The sequence below is a fragment of the Stegodyphus dumicola genome, chromosome 5 (assembly GCF_044657685.1).
Source record: "Stegodyphus dumicola isolate Sdum_Otavi_A_Nest chromosome 5, ASM4465768v1".
Lineage (NCBI taxonomy): Eukaryota > Metazoa > Arthropoda > Arachnida > Araneae > Eresidae > Stegodyphus > Stegodyphus dumicola.
The window spans coordinates 232,203,126-232,223,747 of NC_140772.1; the positions used below are offsets into that span (position 1 = coordinate 232,203,126).

The following is a 20,622-nucleotide window of genomic DNA, read 5'->3' on the forward strand; positions in this document are numbered from 1 at the left end:
GTCAAATTTCTTAATATTGGAATATTTCATCTATAATAACCTCTTTTTGAGATAACTGAACATTCGAAACAAGAATGCAAAAAGATGCTCCGTAAAATCTTAGTATACAGCACGGCCTTGACGCTATTTTGAAAATTGTTAACACCAAAATGACATGTTTGAACCCATACGATACATTACAAGTTGCCAAATCCCATGTGTACCGTGTACAGAGCCGTAGCTACGGTTTTGAACGCCCGGAAACAACTGAGGATCCCCCCTCCCTTTTGCCAAGAAAGGAAAACATTTCATTCTAAAAATTCATAACATCAATTTGGCCCTCACTGGAAGCTGCACCAGGAAACAAATGCCCTCCTTGCCCCCTGTGCAGCTACGTCCCTAACCGTGTACTAGGATCAGACCCAGAAATGCACAACTTCTTATATCCAAGTTACCGCCGACTTCTAGAGTAAACATTCTGTGTAAACTCAGAATCACAATGCGTAAAACATCGCCAAAATCGTCATTAGGCAAAGTCTTGACATGATCTCTTTAATAACCGCAGGTCACAAATACCCATCTTCCGAAGTAACTTTATAAATTTCGCTGCAAATTTTAATATTCTATAGAGATGTTTGACTAGGTCTAGCGACAACAGCATGCTCCACCAACTGAGTACAAATGTTCATAGTCATATAACAGGCGGTACAGCAACTCAGCTGGTGGTAAGTAAGATGTTCTGTTGTGCAATTTTCAGATCCTTTCCTTTTTAACCAATAGAAGAAAATGCAACACTTCAAAATTCACAAATTGCTGCGTTTATTTTCTAACAGATCTAGAAACACGTGAGTACTCACCCTAATGAAAAGGTGTTAAACTTCTGCAGTGCGTTCCTTCATTCACTATGTGTATCAAGTACCCATCTTGTGTCTGTACCTCGGTAAATTTATAGAATTTCTGGAGAAAGAAAGAGGAAAAAAGTGAAGGGTTAAGCTCATGCATTTTTAAAGTGAAATAAATAGTAATAAAAAGCAGTATTATTCATATTTATGCATCTATAACAATAATGGGATAACCAATATATATATACTATATATAAAGAATTAAATAAGCAATTTAATTAATCTTAATAAATTGCCTAATACTTGCGTAAAAACTGCAAAGTAATAAAATAATAACTTATTTACTAATGGATTATTTATTATCTCCTTTGATAAACGTAGTTAAGGATTCTATTGAAATGAAGTAACTCACATTTAAAAATTGAATACCGAAAAAAAAATTTAAAATGGGAACATCAAAAATGAATCTTGAAAAAATTGAAAATGGAAACTTTTAAAAAGATATAATTAAAATTAAAAGTGTAATCAATAAACTAAATAATTATTGTCATTGATCGGAAATTAGTTGACTTTTCAAGAGGAACAAACCAACTTCCGATCAATTAACAATAATTAATATATGCGAAGGTTTTTCGTCTTTCTACAGTAAGAATTATTATTCCAAAAACGTTTTTTTAGTAAAATAAGTTTAAGATAAGTAAGTAGAGTTTAAGTGAGATGAATTGAAGTAAAAGCGCTGAAGAAGTGGTAGAATTTAGTAAGAAAGTGGTTGTTTGATCGAGTTTAGAAATAAATTTCAAAATCGTGTTACATAGGATTTGTATTTTCTTACCTGAGAAAAATGCCCTTGACACCTTTGCCTTTAATCATATTAACTCAATGTAAAACTTTGAAAAAAATAATGAACATAATGCAATCTTTGTAAAAACAATTAAACAAGTAAGAAAAGGTGAATAAAATTATATTCACAGAAGATAAAAAGGTAAAGGTAAAAATGTATGAAAAGGAAATGTACATAATATACAAACAGACATATAATTATATATATTTGTTTACTATACTTTTTATATGAAACCGCACGCAAACTTAGAACTTAATTTTTGTCGTTGCCAATGTGCGTTAAATAATTATGAATCTTTTTTTGGTAAACTAATAGTAAATAAATAAATTTAAACCACCAAGAGAACTACCTATAAATGAATAAATTAAATTTAAAATGCTAGAAGCAATAATTAATTTTACTTGTCGATTGGAAGCTCCAAATTTTTTTTTATTTACTCTACTAATTGACGATGGGAAATTACCCGATTTTGACAAATATAAAATTATAAAACGTTGAACTACCTAATATTTACAAGACAGGTGCAAAATTCGAAGAAAGTTGAACAGAACATAAAAGGAAAAGTGTGTTTAAGTGCAGTTGGTAAAATATTTCTTCAGCAAGTTCATGTAATTGCTTCGAAATTTTTCCTTAAATCATTTAATGATGGTATAACAGGAGCATTCTAAAATACTAAAGAACTGTCAGACCAATTTTCTTTCATTTAACTCTTTGACTAAGAATTAAAAAAAAATGTTTAGCCCGTTTTTTATCCAAGTGAACAAAATGTGTCACAAATAAGGCATATTTAGCATTTGGGATTTTTTCGACAAAGGGTTTTCAAGCCAAGGGCTGGGACATTGTTAATGGTCGGATACATATGTCCCACATTTAGCGATAGACTTACTATAAGCACACCTATCATCCTGGAAAACTTTATTATATGAAATAGATTTGCATTGTATGGTACGAGGTAAAGCATTCTTTACATAACCCAACATTACACATTGCGCGTCATATTTGTTCTTTTCCCTGTGTTCATTTGTGTACAACGAGCATAGCGGCGTCTTGATTTTCCAACTATTGGCAGATGATCCCCAACATTCAAGAGATTCTTAGCAATCTTCGACTCAGCAGTAATTTTTAAACTTTTATATGTCCCGTTAGTAGTCAAAGGGTTAATGTATATGTAATATAACTTTTAGACAAACGTTTGAGGTTTTGGGGGGGTTACATTCCTGTTGCTTTAACAAAGCATAATCAAAATCGATTGGATGCATTTTATCGTCATTCTCAGTTTAAGAAGCAAAAACGTGTGTATATATAAAATGAAGTTAGAAGGATTTATTTAATACAGTATATAAAGAAATTTCTGGAGTTCTGTCTACGAGCAATAAAGTAATTAAATAACATTAATAACCTGCAAACAATTTTCAAAGTGAGTTATTAAAAATGATTGAATAATTAAATACACAACTATAAATAAAGAGAAGTAATAAATACAACCAATTTAAATAAATTAAAATTCTCATATTTACAATTTACTGTAATAAAAATCTTCTCCCCCCCCCCTCGGTGGGGTTCGATAGGAAGCAATCCTGGCGTTTTGGCTAGGCTTTCCCTCACCATCTGAGGAATATAAAGTCTTCACAAAGACTAGAATCATCGTTTATACGATGGTAGGTATAAAGAGTAGATTTGCAAAGGATTTGATTAACTTTATAAATGGCAATAGAACAGTACTGGGAATATGTGTTTAAAGTTTTTGACTGTATTTTTGTTTTAATCTTTTAACTGTATTTTTGTTTGTATGTGTTGGGTGTCCTGCGTTAACCATGAGGCCAGGAGGGTTGCAGCACACTCGTACATTAGGCCCCGTTCGCATATAAGCAAAATGTACACTGCTAGAACAACGGCTTAAGTTTGGCCAATGACAAACCAGATAAGGATCACCATTAACTCCGCCCACATGAGTGATGTCACATTTCTGACGTTTGTTTACATTCTGTTATTCGGCGTTAGGAAGTGCTTTGTTTGAATGAAAAACATTTTTACTTTGCAACGTAAATCTGTTCTAGTGACACTATTTTTTAAATTTTCCTTTAAAGTATTATTTCCTTACTGTTCCAGAAGGAATATAAATTTATGTCTCAAACATTACAAAATTTATCGCTATATGCGTGAGTGTGTATACACACGCATGCTCACATACATATATTTTCAATATATAATTAATCATATGTGAATTATATCTATCAATATGTGTGTGTTTTATGCATATAAATATGAGTGTGTGTGTATTCAGTTTTCAGAATGTCAGATTTCTAGCAAATAATCTACAAAGCTTTTTTTCTCTTAATTTTTCCCATCTTCACATTCAGTTTTTTTAAATAATTAAGATGAATATATTCATATTTAATATTTCTGCACAACTTGATTTATCACTTAAAAATGCATTTATTTAATTTTGGATAACGTGGGATGTTAATTCCAGTAGTATATGGTTTTTAATAGTAGAATAATTTCTCTAAAGAAGCTTTTGTTTGTTTTCATTTTTTAATTCCTTTATAAGAAAATTACGTAATAATATTAGAAATAATTAATCTGTTACTCCTTACACATGTCTGAAATATGTTAACAGAAAATTTCCATTCAATAGCTTTATAAATTTATTTTAAGTAGTATTTTAATTTCATAAAGAACTAGTGTTGATAAGTGAATTTCCATTGCTTTCTTTATGCATTTAGTTTAGAATTCAGTTTTCAGTGCATGTAATTATTCTCCTTCATGGCCCTCGAGCCCTCCAGCGGCCGAGCGGTAAAGTCGCTTAAAATTGGTAGTTCGGTTCGAGGTTTGAAGCCCGTGAATGGGCTGGCTGCATGAGTGTTTTCGTGGTTTTCTCCATGTGTAACATGTATACGAGCCAGTTTCCCTTAGAAAGTCCTCCACGAAGGCATCCCTCCACTTAGGCAGATAGCCCTCGAGGCTTTGCCGTAATTAAATAACCTAACCTAACCTAACCTAGCCTTCATGGCCCTCCCCACACAGCCCAACAGCGGCTGAGTGGTAAAGTGACTGGAACGCTGATAGTTCGCTCTGAGTTTGATTTCAGTTGGACAGGCTGGCTGCATGAGCACTTACCTGGTTTTCCACATGCGTAATGTGGAGAGTTTTTCCCTTAGAAAATCCTCCACAAAGACATACCTCCCACATATACCTTGTATGCTTTCCATAATCAAACAAACCAAACCAACCCTCCAAGCAAAACAGCTCCTCAAAAGAAATTCTTCATATCTGTCAAGCAAATGACAATCGTTAATGTAACAAACTGTAATCATACATACTAAATCCAACTCAGAAGTTGTTATTAATTATGCTTACAGAAACAAAGTACAGATTTTGTTGATTAATTTGCGTTTTTAGAAATAGTTGAATAAATTTCTGACCTTTATTAAATACAGTGAACTCTCTCTAAGATGACCACTAGCAGTTCTACATGATTTTAATTTTGTGTAAAGCTTGTCATTTCAAAAAGAAGATGTTCAGTACCAGAATTTGTGTATTGAGGAGAAGTAGTCAGTTTCAGAAGTGATCACAAAGAAAAAGTTTACTGTGTTAAAATGATAATCTGTTTCTAACTTTTTTGCAGGGTTTGATTTGGTTTATGTGATTTATAGCAATTTATAGCTCGAGGGCTATCTGCTTAAGCAGAGGGATGGCTTCATGGAGGACTTTCTAAGGGAAACTGACTTGTATACATATTACGCATGGGAAAACCATGAAAACGTCCATGCAGCCAGCCTGTTCGAGGGATTCGAACCTCGGACCTAGCTACCAGTGTTCAGCGAATGAACCGCTTGACGCTGGTGAGCTTTATCTAAATAGTCCATGTTAAGATTTAATCTAGGAAATGAATAATGTTAAAGCTGAAATTAAAATTACATAAATTTGAATATCATGTAATGTTAATCTCAAATTTCGTTTCCTGTGATGTGATTTTTTTTAATGTAAAGATCAGGCTCTGGTATATTGATATATATATATAAACTTTAAATATAGTATGTATGAAGCCTTATATTTGAGTATAATACTGAAAAAGGTTCGACATATGAGAAAATAAATATGTTTTCTTCACATGTTATGGAATATTCATCCTTGACCTAAGGGAACATGAAGTTACACAGTTTTAAATTTAAAGTTTACAGAAAAATGTATGAGAGTCACAAGTTTGACAAAAGATCCTTTGCTCAAGTGATAAAAGGCTTTGGGGAACATAGATGCTAATTAGAAATGTGTGCTAAATACAAGGCAATTGGCATCCACAAAAATCCAGTGTATTAATTTTAATACTGTTTTAGGTTCTTACATATTATCCCTTTGACCGGCCAAGTAGCATGATCGGTTTGGTTTGGTTTATTTAATTATGCAAAGCACTTGAGTAACTTTAACAGGAGGGATGCTTTTATGGAAGACTTTCAAAGGGAAACTGGCTCTTAAACACATTACACTTGAGGAAAACCATGAAAGCGCCCATGCATTCGGCAAAATTGGAACCCTGGGCTAAATATCTAGTATTCAGCAACTTTACCACTCAGGTGCTGGTGGTCTGGCCATCGGTCCTATTAAAGTAAAATTCATCTATATTTATAAACGGCCTATCAAAAAAATGCACACACTTTAATAATAAAAGAAAATTCGGTTAATCTTCGGATTATGGTAACTTGTCGAAAATTTGGCGACCAACTCTGCTACAGCAACCTGCTATTTTTTTTTTTTTTTTAGTACGCCATTTTATTTTCACCAAGAAAAGGCAGGTTTTTTTTTTTTTTTTTTTTTTTTTTTTAAACTCAACATTTTTTTCAAACAATCTGCTAGCCGAATTACGCTTATGCTAGAACTTTTATGGAACAAAAGTGCTTAATCATGACGCAGATTAGGTGCGAAATTGGGAGAAAGTGCAGAATCGCCCACTGCTTGCAGCGTTTTTAAGAATTGCACATACACGTTATCCATGTACACGTTGACCTATTTTCAATAAAAAAAAAAAAATTCCAGAATTGCACAAAAATGGCATTGCGCACACTCTTGACCTTATCCATGTACACTGCTAAAGTCCTAGCTAGCAACATTTATCGCCTTACCAAAATGTCGCCAAACTACCTGTTACCATATTCCAAAGATTAGCCGAAAATTCTTGTGCTTTAGTATTGAACTTAATTATAATTAAATCATACATATCAGAGGCTATGCTAGGTTTAATAAAAAATATTTATGAATATGTACCTGTACAGTTACTTAGATTGCTCAGTCACAGCGGTAGCCATTAACAGCTAGAGTTATAGCACAATACTGAGCAGTTTTTTGAACAATGTTTAGTCAATGTGTCTGAGGCGACTGCTGCACATTCTGCCATAATTTTTTGATGAAGGACCTCTAGCCTAACCGATTTCTTATACTACACAACATCCCTCAGAGTCCTTCAAATCCATTTTGGTTCACTGTCATGTATTACATATATGTGAGAGTACACATGTTAAGGAAATATCATATTACATATTATAAAGGTAATTCAACTTAGAAACCAATATATAGATATCATCTATTAAAGTTTCTATGTATTTTTCTGACAGATCCTGTATGTGAAGTTGTACGTTTCATTAGTTTCACCTATTAATTAACTTAGGGTTTTATTGTACAGAATATCTATGAAACTGAACTGATAAATTTTCATGTCTGTTCATTTGTTTGCTTTTCATATATTTCTTTAATAGTTTTATTTTTTATGTTGCTTTACATGACGTCAATTTAAACATAAGAAAGCAGAGAACAAAAGAAATTCACACTGAAACTAAATTTAAAATTAGTCTGAAGATTACTGATGTAAAATAGTGTCTAATTTATCAAAATTACATAAGAGGGCAAATAAATAATTAGCATATTCAGATATTTATTATAAGCAAAACTTTTATATTCTTAACAGTAAAAATGCACATATTACAATGCAATTAATTTATTACTTGCAACCACCTCAGTAGAACTCGTCAAATTTTTAAAATGTGCCTAACTCTAGCAACCATACTCATAACAATCCTTTAATAGAACAATGTCGCCATTTTTGTATACATTCTTTATGTTGTATTTCAAGTTTGAACATTTTTTATGAACAAATTGTGATATTTTTTGCCTTAATTTTAAAATATGCTCTTTGGAATTTATTAACAATGGAAAAAACTAGAGTGGAAACTCTACAGGAATACAAAATTTCTAAAAGAAAGAAAAAGGAAATGCATTTGGTAGATAGCCGATGCTGCTAAAGTTTGTGTGATGCCGAGTCTCTGAAATTATTTAATTTTTTTTTTTTTTTTCAAGAAAAACAAACCGCTTACAGAAAGATTTGGAGATGAACGTGCTTTATTTCCTTATTTAATAATTAAAATTTATATTTCAAATTCTAAAGTATGTTTTCTTTTCATAATTTGATAATCTTAGCCAACTTATGATAGATATCAGTAATTTGGGTATCTATTTAAGAAAAGTTGTGAAAACCAACAACTTGCACCCAATGAATAATTCTTACATATTCATGTGTTAAATCCAAGTTGAGCTAAGGTGGTTGTGTTAATCTGTAAGTATTATTAATTTTACAGGCAAAACACTGTATTCTTTTATATACTGTAATATTGAGTTTGTGCTGAAATTATGTAGTGGCAATAATTTTACTTAAGAGAGAAATTTTTCAATATTACAAGTTTACATTTTGGTTAATTTTTTTATGTGATAAAAAGCAACATGTTAAAAGTTGTAGTTCTTAAATTTTGTAATAATACTAAGTATTATATTTTAAATTACTCGATGACTAATCCAGAAATAAATAATTTAATTCTGTATACTCGAAGAAAATCATTTCTGACTGGCATAAAAATCAGAATTTTGAAACAGTAGTAGAAAAATCATTAAAAATACTTAGTTTTAAAACTGGAATGCAATAAAAACAGGTTAGCATGAAATGTCTGAGTAAAAGATAACTTGTTATCATTATGTATATGTTACCGTGAAAGACCGAAAAATGAGAATGTCGACTTTCAACGGAGAATGTCAACATTCACCAAATGCGTTGGTGAAAGATCGAATATTGCACTACATTCTTGTACATTCGGATCCTCACCAGTGTATGTCGACAATCACAGATATGCTCTGGTGTAGGTCGAAAAGAGAGGAGTATATGTACACGCTGTCATTGCAAAAGGAAGTGTTCCACAAATAAATGCAGTTGTAAAAGCAAGGACCTCTTGTGCAATTCAAAGAGTAATTATAGTTTATGTTGTTGCAATAAATAAGATTGGAATCACATAATTTATTAAGTTTTTAACTTCTATTATTTTCCTTTCTCATTTTGAATATACTGTATGTTTTAAGTTCTTATGTTCTTATTTTAAGTCTCAAGTGTGTTTTTTCGAGACTGAATTACAGAGAAGAAAATATAATATTCTTATATGTTCAACATTCACAATTGCACATGGTGAATGTCGACATTTACCGGTATAAGTCAGAAATAAAAATATTTGGAAAATATTTCGGACATACACCAAGCGACTATGTGAATGTTGACATTCACCGGTGAATGTCGACATTCTCCAGATTTCGGTGTTTCACCGTAACATATATACAGTCATTCTTATGTAAAATAAATGTTACACGCTTTCTTAGACCTCTGCTTTTCAAACTTTATCTATTAATCTGAGAATTTGGTTATTTCAGTGTAGTAAATAAATAAGTTTTAATAAATGTATTATAGACGTCAATATGTTTGTTTTTTGTAACATATACTTTGAACATTTTAATTAAATAATTTTTCATCAATAATGTGTGCATATATTTTACTTATGATGAAGAGAAATTAACATTTAAAAAAGGAATTATAGACTGAAAGTATTTTGTAAACGAAGATATTGGAAAAGGAAATTATTGCAATTCATAGAACTTGTAAATGAATAAATGTAATAATTAGTATCATATTGTTCTTATTTATTAAGGATGGATATTAAATTATTGATAATAGAATGGACTTCTAAATGTGAAGCACTTATGCGAACAATAATACTAATTCATAACATTCTGATCTTGATTTTCAGTACTTAATGTAAAGCATTATTGACAGCTTAGTGGAACTTATATTAAATAGTTGCAGTGCAATCTTAAGTCCAATATATTTATTACAAGATAATGAAATTATAGTCTGGATTTTAATTCAAAACTCTTTTCACATATCTTTAAAAGCCCAATTTTAACCGGTACTTTTCTGTTCTCGGGACAGGATTCAAACATGTAATGTATGTATCCACGAGTGGTTTGGATTTCATTTTAGTTTAGTATGGCAAAGTACACTAGGTCTATCTGCCTGTGGGAAGGGATGCCTTTGTGGAGGACTTTCTAAAGGAAACTGGCTGGTATACACTTTACAAATGGCGAAAACCACGAAAATGCCCATGAAGCCAAAGAATTTGCCTGGATTCGAATTCAGTGTTCAAAGATTTCACCACTCTGTTACTGGTAGGCCTATGCACGTGTGTATATGTGTGTGTGCATACACACACGTAACATGAATACATACATCCATCCATACAAAATCTGGTTCCGAAAATATAATAGTACCTTTTAATCATATATCTTACAGTTTTGATTAATTTTATGTACTGTCATCAATAATACATCTTATTAGATATATCAATGCATCTTATTATCATTAATTTCTTACTAACAATTCAATTTCAATTGCCATGAGTTGATGCATGACTCGTACATATATAATATATAAGTTGTTTCAATATAAAGATCACAATATAAGTTACAAAGCATATTTACAATAATTATTTATTACTCATACATATAATGTATAAAATCAGGCAGTAAATTGTAAAAAAATACTTTTAATGAAATTGGAAATAAATGAAAATATAATAATCTGCATGTCATTACAATTTTTAAATGCACAAACTTCACAGTTAAAAATACATACTAATGTAAGAAAATCAATAGTAAATGCTTTTTCTCAAAAGAAAAAAAAATTGCCTGTTCAAGGCATATTTTATCAAGTCCAACCATCAGTGGAAACCCAGGTAATCAGTCTTTAATATGACAAAATGTAAAATTTGAAATACAACTTTAAGTTATTTTTTTTAATCCATTCAGTTTTGGCTTATGTAAGTTTCACTGTATTTAACTAGATGTAAAGAACTATAAACACACATTCACAGAATTCACTTGAAGGTATGTTTCCAGGAAATAAAAGTATACTTATTGGATTCAATTCAACATTACACCTTAGAACACGTAATGATACCTCATTGTTAGACATTTCCGATAGTCTTGAAATAGCATAACTGGTAAAATATCTTTCTAAATTCAGTTCTTGTTAAATTATGTTCAGCATCATTTAGCATTTGCAGTTTTATAACTAAATTAGATTTCAGTAGGTCTATTAACTAAGCACTTACAGTTATTCACTATTATTTTCTTAACATTTCAACAAAACAATGAACTTCCTTTCTAAGAATGCATACTGAACAATGAAAATTCCAAATATTATAAATGCTTTATCAGAACTATAATGTCAGTTAATAGTGGTTTTTTTAAATTGAATTTGATTAATTCAAGCAATTCACTTGAAGGTATGTTTCCTAGAAATAAAAGTATACTTATTCAATTCAGCGTTACACCTTAGAACAGGTAATGATACCTCATTGTTAGGCATTTTCGATAGTCTTGAAATATCATTACTGGTAACATATCTTACTAAATTCATTTCTTGCTAAATTTTGTTCAGCATCATTTAGCATTTGCAGTTTTATAGCTAAATTAGATTTCAGTAGGTCTATTACACTAAGCACTTACAGTTATTCAGTATTATTTTCTTTACATTTCAGAAAAACAATGAACTTCCTTTCTATGATTCCAAATATGATATATGCTTTATCAGAACCATAATTTGTCAGTTAATAGTGATTTAATCTTCATAGATAAGCATATCCAACAGTCTTGAAATATCAGAGCTGGTAGCATATCTCAAATATATTCAGTTCTTATTAAATAACATGTTCATCATTTAACTTCAGTAGTTTCACAGCTAAATTACATTCCAATATGTTCATTAGAGTGGACACACTTTTTCATCTTTTATACTCTTTACGTTCTAATAATGAAATGAAGTTTATTTCTAAGAAAGCATATTGAATCTTGTAAAGCATATTGATTTCTTAATCAAAGCACAATTAATGTTGTAAATATTCAGATAGATATATATGAAATGTATTTTAAGGATTTCTTGACACACACTATGTGAATTCACTGCAATAGTTACTGGTGGCATTTTGATTCAAAATATTTACTGCATTAATTACTGACACAAAATAGCACTTGGATTCACTAACTTAATATTAACTTCACTTTGTTTAATTCCCGCAGGTAAATTTTATATAGTAGATGAGTTAAGTCATTATCACATAAGTTTCTGAATATCAATATTCAGAATAATTTGTAAATCACACTTTACATATAGTATCTTCCAGCCATCAGTTACTTCTATCTGACTAGATCTAATTTTGTATTGGAACAGTAGAATAATCCTTAATATTCCGAAACAAACATTAAATCGTTATATACAGATATATACGCATATATATATTCCGAAAAACTAAATGTACATTCAAAAAACGCACTTCGTAACTCCGAACAGTAGAATGTAAACAAACGTCAGAAATATGACGTCACTCATGTGGGCGGAGTTAATGGGACCCTCATCTGGACTGTCATTGGCCAAATTCAAGCCGTTGTCCTAGCAGTGTACATTTTGCTTATATGCGCCCCGTTCGGACGAAGGCGTAACGATGGTAGGTTCAGGCTCGGTAGGGACCGTACTGTTATTGCCCTGTTAGTCCCTTGGTTGTGGGGACGTTACATGGTTTGATATCGAAGGTGTCCTTGGAGGTTTGACTCCCCTTGGTCAAATCCATGGAGGTAGGAAAGGGAGGAGGGGCCATTCCGCGCTAGAAGTGAAGCACTGCTTTGAAGCTTGGGTCACCAGACTGGGTGTTTTTTTGTTTACATTCAGAAGCTCGCTTGACAAAATTCTGATAGTATTTCGATACACGACAGTTCCATAGAAATCGAAAAAGGGACACTCTCGCATGAAAGAAACATTCATAGTGTGATGGATAATAGCAATTTGTATAGTTTACTGACATTTACGCAAAAATCACATCTTGGTTATTTTTCGATAACTAACAACAGCGATTTTGATTATGAATTTGTTTTATAAAATTCTAAGCTGTTGCACTACAAAAATATAGATTTTAAGAAAATTGCTAAAAGAGATCTGCCAAAATTTATTTTCTAGAAGATTTGAAAAGTTTGAAACTTGATGGCTAAATGTAAATATAAAATTATGTATGTTAAAATATTTGTAATTAGGCACATAGGTCAGATTAAGTTTTTATTAAATAGAGTAACGCATGCAAGGGCTATCTGCCTAAAGAGAGAGATGCCATCGTGGAGGAATTTTGAAGAAAAACTGACCTTTGAGTGGGTATTAAAAATAATACTTATAATTTTCATTCAAATTATATTCATATATATTTTTTATGTAAAACTTTCGGGTGTATGCTAAATTAGTGTAAATTACTTTACACGAAAAATATAGTGAATGCACAGAAATTAAAGATTTGCACATGCCGGAGATGATAAATAGGAAATATGTATGCATGTGTATTTATGCATGTGCTTGCAAAAAGCATGTATCTGCCTTTGACAGAATACTTAAATATTCATTAAATTATTTATAAATGTATTTGAAATGAAGAATTTATTCACTTATAAACAACTGTGATAGTACTGTGAAGAAATCTAATGATTAAATGTATCTAATTTATAATGATTATAAATGTTATCTAAATATATAATAACCTTAATATTGAATTGTAAACATAAATTGAAATCCTGTTGACAAATACGTTATAAAACTATTTAAGCAAGAATTGTTCGTATTGGAAAGCAATCTGTTAAAAGGTATTGTAAAGCAAATGCTATGAGATGCGCACTTAAGAACGTAATAAAGAGTTTTGGAATATGAATTGTTGAAATGAGGGGTAAAAAAAAAATCTGATAAGTATAATTAAAAGAATTATTCCCTTTACATTTTATAATAACTCAGTTACAAGTTTTAAATAATACTTAAAAAAAAAAAAAAAAAAAAAAAAAAAAACTTATTTTATTCCCTTTCAGAAATGTTCAGAGAAAGTCAAATACTATTTTCCTAATAATTCTCTAATTTAAAATGAACCGAATAGAGCATTAATTATAAATTGACTTACATTTTTCGATTTAAAAGAAGCCAAAAAATCATGTCATATTTAAGAAAGTATTTTAGGAAGAAGCTCTATAAATAGAAAAGAAATAATGCATAATTTTAATATTAATAATACAATAAACTTTGATCTTAATTTTTATACCTTAACCGAATAAAATCGAATTACCTTAATTTTTTTTTCTAATGTAATTAACGAAAACTTGTGAAAATATTTCATTCAAATTTAACCATTCTGAGAAAACTCTCCTGTGAAAAGTATAGCATTTAATTCCGTTCAGAATGAAATGTTGTTTAAAAATATGTTGTTTTCACATACTTAGGACTCTGAAGTGTTGTAGAAAAAGAAAATATATATATTTATATGTATATTTGCGACGTAATTACAAAATATTTACACCCGAACGCGTCAAATCCCATAGAACTCAATGGTAAATGACCCAATGTTTTGGTCACCACGTAGGGATCGCCGGTGCTTCAGAGCAGGGTACGGAGAAACTTGTTTAGGGCGACTCCTTCTTACTTCCTACCTCCATGGTCAAATCCATTGGAGGCAGGAAGTAAGGAGAGGCCCCTTTGGACTAATAAAAGGTTCATAATATTATTCTGAAAAAATATTTTGCAAATTTGGCAAGTATTTTTTAATCAGTTTGAAATTACTTTTCGGTGTAATCGCAATCAACTAATAGTAGCAATAATAATACAATGAAACATTGAAATCTGTAGTACATAAAATAATTTATATTCAGAAATCTATTATATCGCAAATTTCTCATGAGAAAATGGAGTTGAAAAATTAAAATTTTATAAATGAATTACATATTGGTCAAAGAGAATGAGAATTACTATTATAAAAAATATAAAAGTAAAAATTGGAAATATGGTAACAATGAATTTATATTGCAAAATTGCAAATACATGCAATATGTTTTTTGGAAAACAACATGTTTGGAAATGCAACGTGGAAAATGCGTACCGAACACGTCGGCATTTGAAGCTGTAACTGGTTCGAGAACTGTCACATGCCATTTATACTACAGCAATCAGACACTGCTGCGGTAAAGAGTTAACGAATGTTAAATTTTGCTTAGAAATGGCCGGTAAGACTGTGACAGACTAGGATAATCACATGCGGAAGATATGCAGAACAAAGGAGAAACTAAAACTTATTTAATTTAGAAATCAAACAAGAAAAATCAGCGTTATATTTTCAAATTTCCGAGACTAGTTCCGATGGTTTTACGCAACCTTCCGCCTCAGCTGCCGAAGTGCAAACGTTTGATTGTTTTGTTGTTTGACTTTTAAATAAATTTTTGTTTGGCGTGCTATTTTAACCTAAAAAACTTATTTGTACGTAGTTTTATAAATTGTTTTCGGGATAAATATCGAACTAAAATTAAAATGTATAAATAATAACATGTATAATATGAAATAAGTAAAAACATTCTCCGATTTAAGATTACCATTCTTTTTTTATTTTTTATTTTTTTTTTTTTTCCTACAAAAATTTGCCAAATTGCGCCAAGGCTGTTGGAAAATATCAAAACTGGACTAAATTGGGTTTAAGTTCATAACACGAACAATTAAAAAAAATTAAATCTGACAGATTTCAGATTTTACATTACGCCCAAAGGATCATTTTTTTGTAATGTTTTGTGTGTTATCTTTATTTATTAAATATCCTGTTCTTCGCACTTAAACCATAAAATTCAGTTCATGGGCAATATCGCAAAATAATTTTAAAATGAGTCTATCTTTAGAATTTCCGATACACAATCTCGCGCGCTGGAGATAAAAATGTTCTCTTCTGTACAACGTTGCCATTGCTCGCTTTGAAATCCTTGAGTTTGTTAATCAAAAATGCATTATTTTATAAAATATGAAATCGACAATAAAACAAATTCCAAATTTGGGCTTCCAGATGCCCATATTCGGGTGGAGACGTACGTTATTCAAAATTGAATGGCTCTAGGTATACCGTTGTTTTATCACAATGCGAGAAACATACATACCTTTATGCATATTCTTCATTAATTTCTTTAAATATAATATAGGGGGATAATATTCGGTGGCAACAATTTGAAAAGTGAAACAACGCTTGTAGTGATTAACGCAAAATGCCAAAAGAAAATTAATAGCCCTTCTGGGCAAATTGCCTCTTTGGACTAATAATTACACATGAAAAATACTTTTATTGCTGTACATGTATTGTTAAGTTATTTGCTGTTTAGTACTACATTATCAGAAAAATCGTACATTACTGACACTAAACTGCAGAAAACGTTAATGAGAACAGACGTGAAACAATATAGTTGTTCAAAATTTACATATTTCTTTAGGGTAACTACGAGAGTATCATGAATGAAAGAAACCAGAGTCCGGATGTCGAAACTAGCGTGCAAATACTGCGACTGTGAGGTTGGGAGGAAAACACGCTCGAAAGCCATTGGAATGTTGAACACGTATCCAGTCGAGACAAATCTTTCGTCCTAGAGCATGACAGTCACTAGATAAGACCAGGAATTATTTGAACGGAACACGGGCAGAGGTCTGCGGCCACGTTCTAACACTTACGATGTTGCTGATATGCTTCTTCCTCGCCTATCTGGGAAACGAAGTCATATCAGAAAGGTCATTTTCGAGGCATAAATACTACATTACAACTTTCAACTGCTGATTCTTTAAATGCGTGAGAAAATGTTCACTTTTTTTTTTTTTTTTTTAAAATATACTGGGCACAAAATTTATTTATATATTACAAATGTATTACAAAAACTTTACCTGATTGCACGAGAAAAGAATTTTGAGTTAGGTGTTGCACCGTCTGAATTGAATTGTTTCCCGGATAATGAAACTTCAGTTAGTGCACGATTTAAATACGTAATGTACGTAACAATATCGGTTACAGATTTCGTTAATAAAATAAGTCTTTGAAACGTTTTGAGCTTTAAGCCCGAACATGAAAATTTAACTGTGAAAAAATACAAGGCGATTCTTTTAGAACTGACCTGTTTCATTGGGCTGTAATTTTGTTAAAAAGTATCCAATTTTAATGCTGTGCAAAAGATTCAAGAAGGAAAAAAATTTAGTGTTCCTTCCCGTTTTTATATGTACAACCCGAAAAAAAAAAAAAAAAAAGAAAAGAAAAGAAAGAAGAAATAACGAAAACCGCTAAATTCTATACAAGGAGGGATAGTCTGCACCCATAAAACGTTGCTAAAATCTCCGATTGCCATGCGGCAAAACACACACACTAGTAAAGGTATGTAAAGGTTTATAATCATTTATTTTACAGTAGAGAACACGTCTGAATTGAATTGTTTCCCGGATAATGAAACTTCAGTTAGTGCACGATTTAAATACGTAATGTACGTAACAATATCGGTTACAGATTTCGTTAATAAAATAAGTCTTTGAAACGTTTTGAGCTTTAAGCCCGAACATGAAAATTTAACTGTGAAAAAATACAAGGCGATTCTTTTAGAACTGACCTGTTTCATTGGGCTGTAATTTTGTTAAAAAGTATCCAATTTTAATGCTGTGCAAAAGATTCAAGAAGGAAAAAAATTTAGTGTTCCTTCCCGTTTTTATATGTACAACCCGAAAAAAAAAAAAAAAAAGAAAAGAAAAGAAAGAAGAAATAACGAAAACCGCTAAATTCTATACAAGGAGGGATAGTCTGCACCCATAAAACGTTGCTAAAATCTCCGATTGCCATGCGGCAAAACACACACACTAGTAAAGGTATGTAAAGGTTTATAATCATTTATTTTACAGTAGGTTGAGTAAATGACCACCCTCCTGGCGTAGGCATAGCCGAATTCGCCGCTTCATGTTGGCTGCAACAATCCGCAATATGTCGGCAGTGATGTTTGCAGTTTCCCTAGAAATGTTGGCCTTCGTCCAGTGTCCGTGGTTTATCGCGATAGACATGACCCTTTAGAAAACCCCATAAGACGAAATCTGAGGAAAATAGATCTAGTGACCGTGGAGGCCACAAACCTTTGGAAATACTGCGGTCTCCAAAGAAAACTCCTGATCAAATCCATACTTTGTTTTGACCTGTAGCATGTGGCACCATCATGCTGGTAATACCCCTCAGTCAGTTCCACATCATCAAGCTGCTCTACAAATTTATTAAAAATGTGCATGTAGCGCTCGTTGTTCACGGTTCGCTCGAAAAATATTGGTCTCGCTATATAGTGGAACCAATGATTTTGCAGCGTTGCACATTCAGAAAACGAGATGGACCACTAAATTTTCATTCTTCCTAAATCTTTTGCCGCAAACCGCACTAAAATCGAATACTTTTTACAGCCCAATGAAATAGGTCAGTTCTTAAAGAATCACCCTGTATCGTTAGATGCACCCGCAAGCGGAGCGGTAAAGTGGCTGGACCACTGGTAGTTCGGTCCGAGGTCACAATACCGAGAACAGGCCGCCAGCATGGGCTATTTCGTGGTTTCCTCCATGTGTAACGTGTATACGAGCCAGTTTCCCTTAGAAAGTCCTCCACGAAGGCATCCCTCCCCTTAGGCAGATAGCCCTAGTGTGCTTTGCCATAATTAAATACACCACACCTTTACAAAGTCCTCCACAAAGGCATCCCTCCTCTTAGGCAGATAGCCCTCGAGGCTTTTGCCGAAATCATATAAAACAAACCTTTATATGAACACGTTTGCTTGGATTCAGCCCTTTCATTATAAGATCGGTTTTGATATTCCTAATAAACTAAGGCAGATCGGCTTTTACCAAAGAGTAGATTGCAAGCTTTTTGACATACAATCGTATACATATGTTTTTAAACTATTAATCAATTTAAAACTATCAAATAATTGTTAATGGTAACATTACAAACATTTATTTAGCATTGTTTCATTATCACAGAACGTTCTCTTAGCATTTTTACTGCCCGTTTTCTTCCTCCAAAGCAGCTATACGCATAAGGGGAATAATAAATTCCAATTAGTGTAAGTGGGTCGCCATGTTGGTATAGTTTCTAATGTTCTAAAGTTGCAAAGTTCCGGACACACTATGGTTATAGCTCAACAGATTTATAAACTATTCTCTCAAACAGAACGAAACTCACAAACTGCATTCGTTATAGCAATTTTAGTGAATAGTTTAATTAAGCAGAATTAAGTCGAAACTGGTCATTAGAAGTGATTTATCTCCACTTGAAAAATTCAGGCATAAAAGTTACGCAATTATCTCTTTAACTAGGCGGAAAGTTCTTAAGATTGGAAAATTTAACCAGCAAGTGTTCATTATCAGGTAAGAAAGAGATTTTTATCGAAGCCTACCATTGTCTTTTAATTAGTTAGAACTATGGAAAGCTAGTATTAGAGATTAGGTTGAATTCCCGGTGCTGAATCGAGAACTCTTCTTAAGTATTTTTGTACATTTCCCTCAAGTAAATAAAATGGAGTCGGATTCTCTCAGAAATACTTCTGAATGCTCATATACGTACATAAATATGGTCTGTTATCGTGACCGGATTCAGATATCGCCAAAAGCTGACGATCTGGTTAAAAATTCGAAGCATAAAAAAAAATCACCAAAATATTTACGAGACGGTTAAGTCGAAGAAAAATCCATGTGAAAAAATAACAGATTATTAAATTAGAAATTTTCAATGCAAAGTAAACTACTTGCCAAAGAAATCAGAAAAGAAAAATCATTTAATGGTTTCTAGTGCCCTTTTTTTAAACTGAATAATTCCTCGTTCCTGAAGAAATTCTATGGAAGATATTTGATTCATTAGGCAAGCCCATATTTTTAAATCCGTGGTAAATACAATAAAAAAGAAAATCTGAAAGCTTTCAGATTTTACGTTACGCCTAAACGGGCGTTTTTTTTTTTTTTTTAACATTTTTGGGTTACCTTTATTTATTAAATATCTCGCACTCCGCACTTAAACCATAAAATTCAGTTCAACAGCAATATCGCAAAATAATTTTAAAATGAGCATATCTTTAGGATTTCCGATTCACAGTCTCGCGCGTTGGAGATAAAATGTTTTCCCCCCCCGTACAGTGTTGCCATTGGTCGCTTTGAAATCGTTGAGTTTGTAAATCAAAAATTCGTTTTACAAAATAGGAAATAGATAATAAAACAAATTCCATTTTCCAAATTTGGGCTTCCAGATGCCCATATTCGCTGTAGGATTACGTTATTCAAAATTGGATGGCTCTAGGTACCGTTGTTTTTATCACAATGCGAGAAACATCCATAAATCTTCTTCATTATTTAATTTCTTTAAATATAATACAGGGCTATAATATTTGGTGGCAACAATTTGAAAAGTGAACCGACGCAAAATGCCGAAACGAAATTAATAGTCCTTCTGGGCAAAATGCCCCTTTGGACTAATAATAAAAATGCAAGTGGCCGTTACAGCTTTGGAAGTTGCATTGTTGTTGCCAATTTTGAGAAGGTATTCTTTTACTTTTTCGTAAAGAAATTAACATTGTAACGACTAGTAAAGTGCGACTAGTTAATTATGGATGACATTGGTAATGAAGCTGTTAGGAAGTGCTTTTGGAAAATTTACGTATCGATTAAGATGTAAATCAAAAGCAAATGAATGCTGTGCGCAAGTATCTGTGTAGAAGTAATTCACA

At 31.8% G+C, this 20,622-nt stretch overlaps 1 long non-coding RNA gene across 1 annotated transcript in view; it reads right to left on the reverse strand.

Annotated features, from left to right (window-relative positions):
* Nucleotides 1–833: 833 nt before the first annotated feature.
* LOC118194472 (uncharacterized) overlaps nt 834–20,622 on the reverse strand; it is a 123,072-nt gene continuing 103,283 nt past the window's right edge. Inside the window, exon 3 of the long non-coding RNA XR_015041043.1 lies at nt 834–936. This is a non-coding gene — a long non-coding RNA (uncharacterized LOC118194472). The remainder of the gene's footprint in view (nt 937–20,622) is intronic.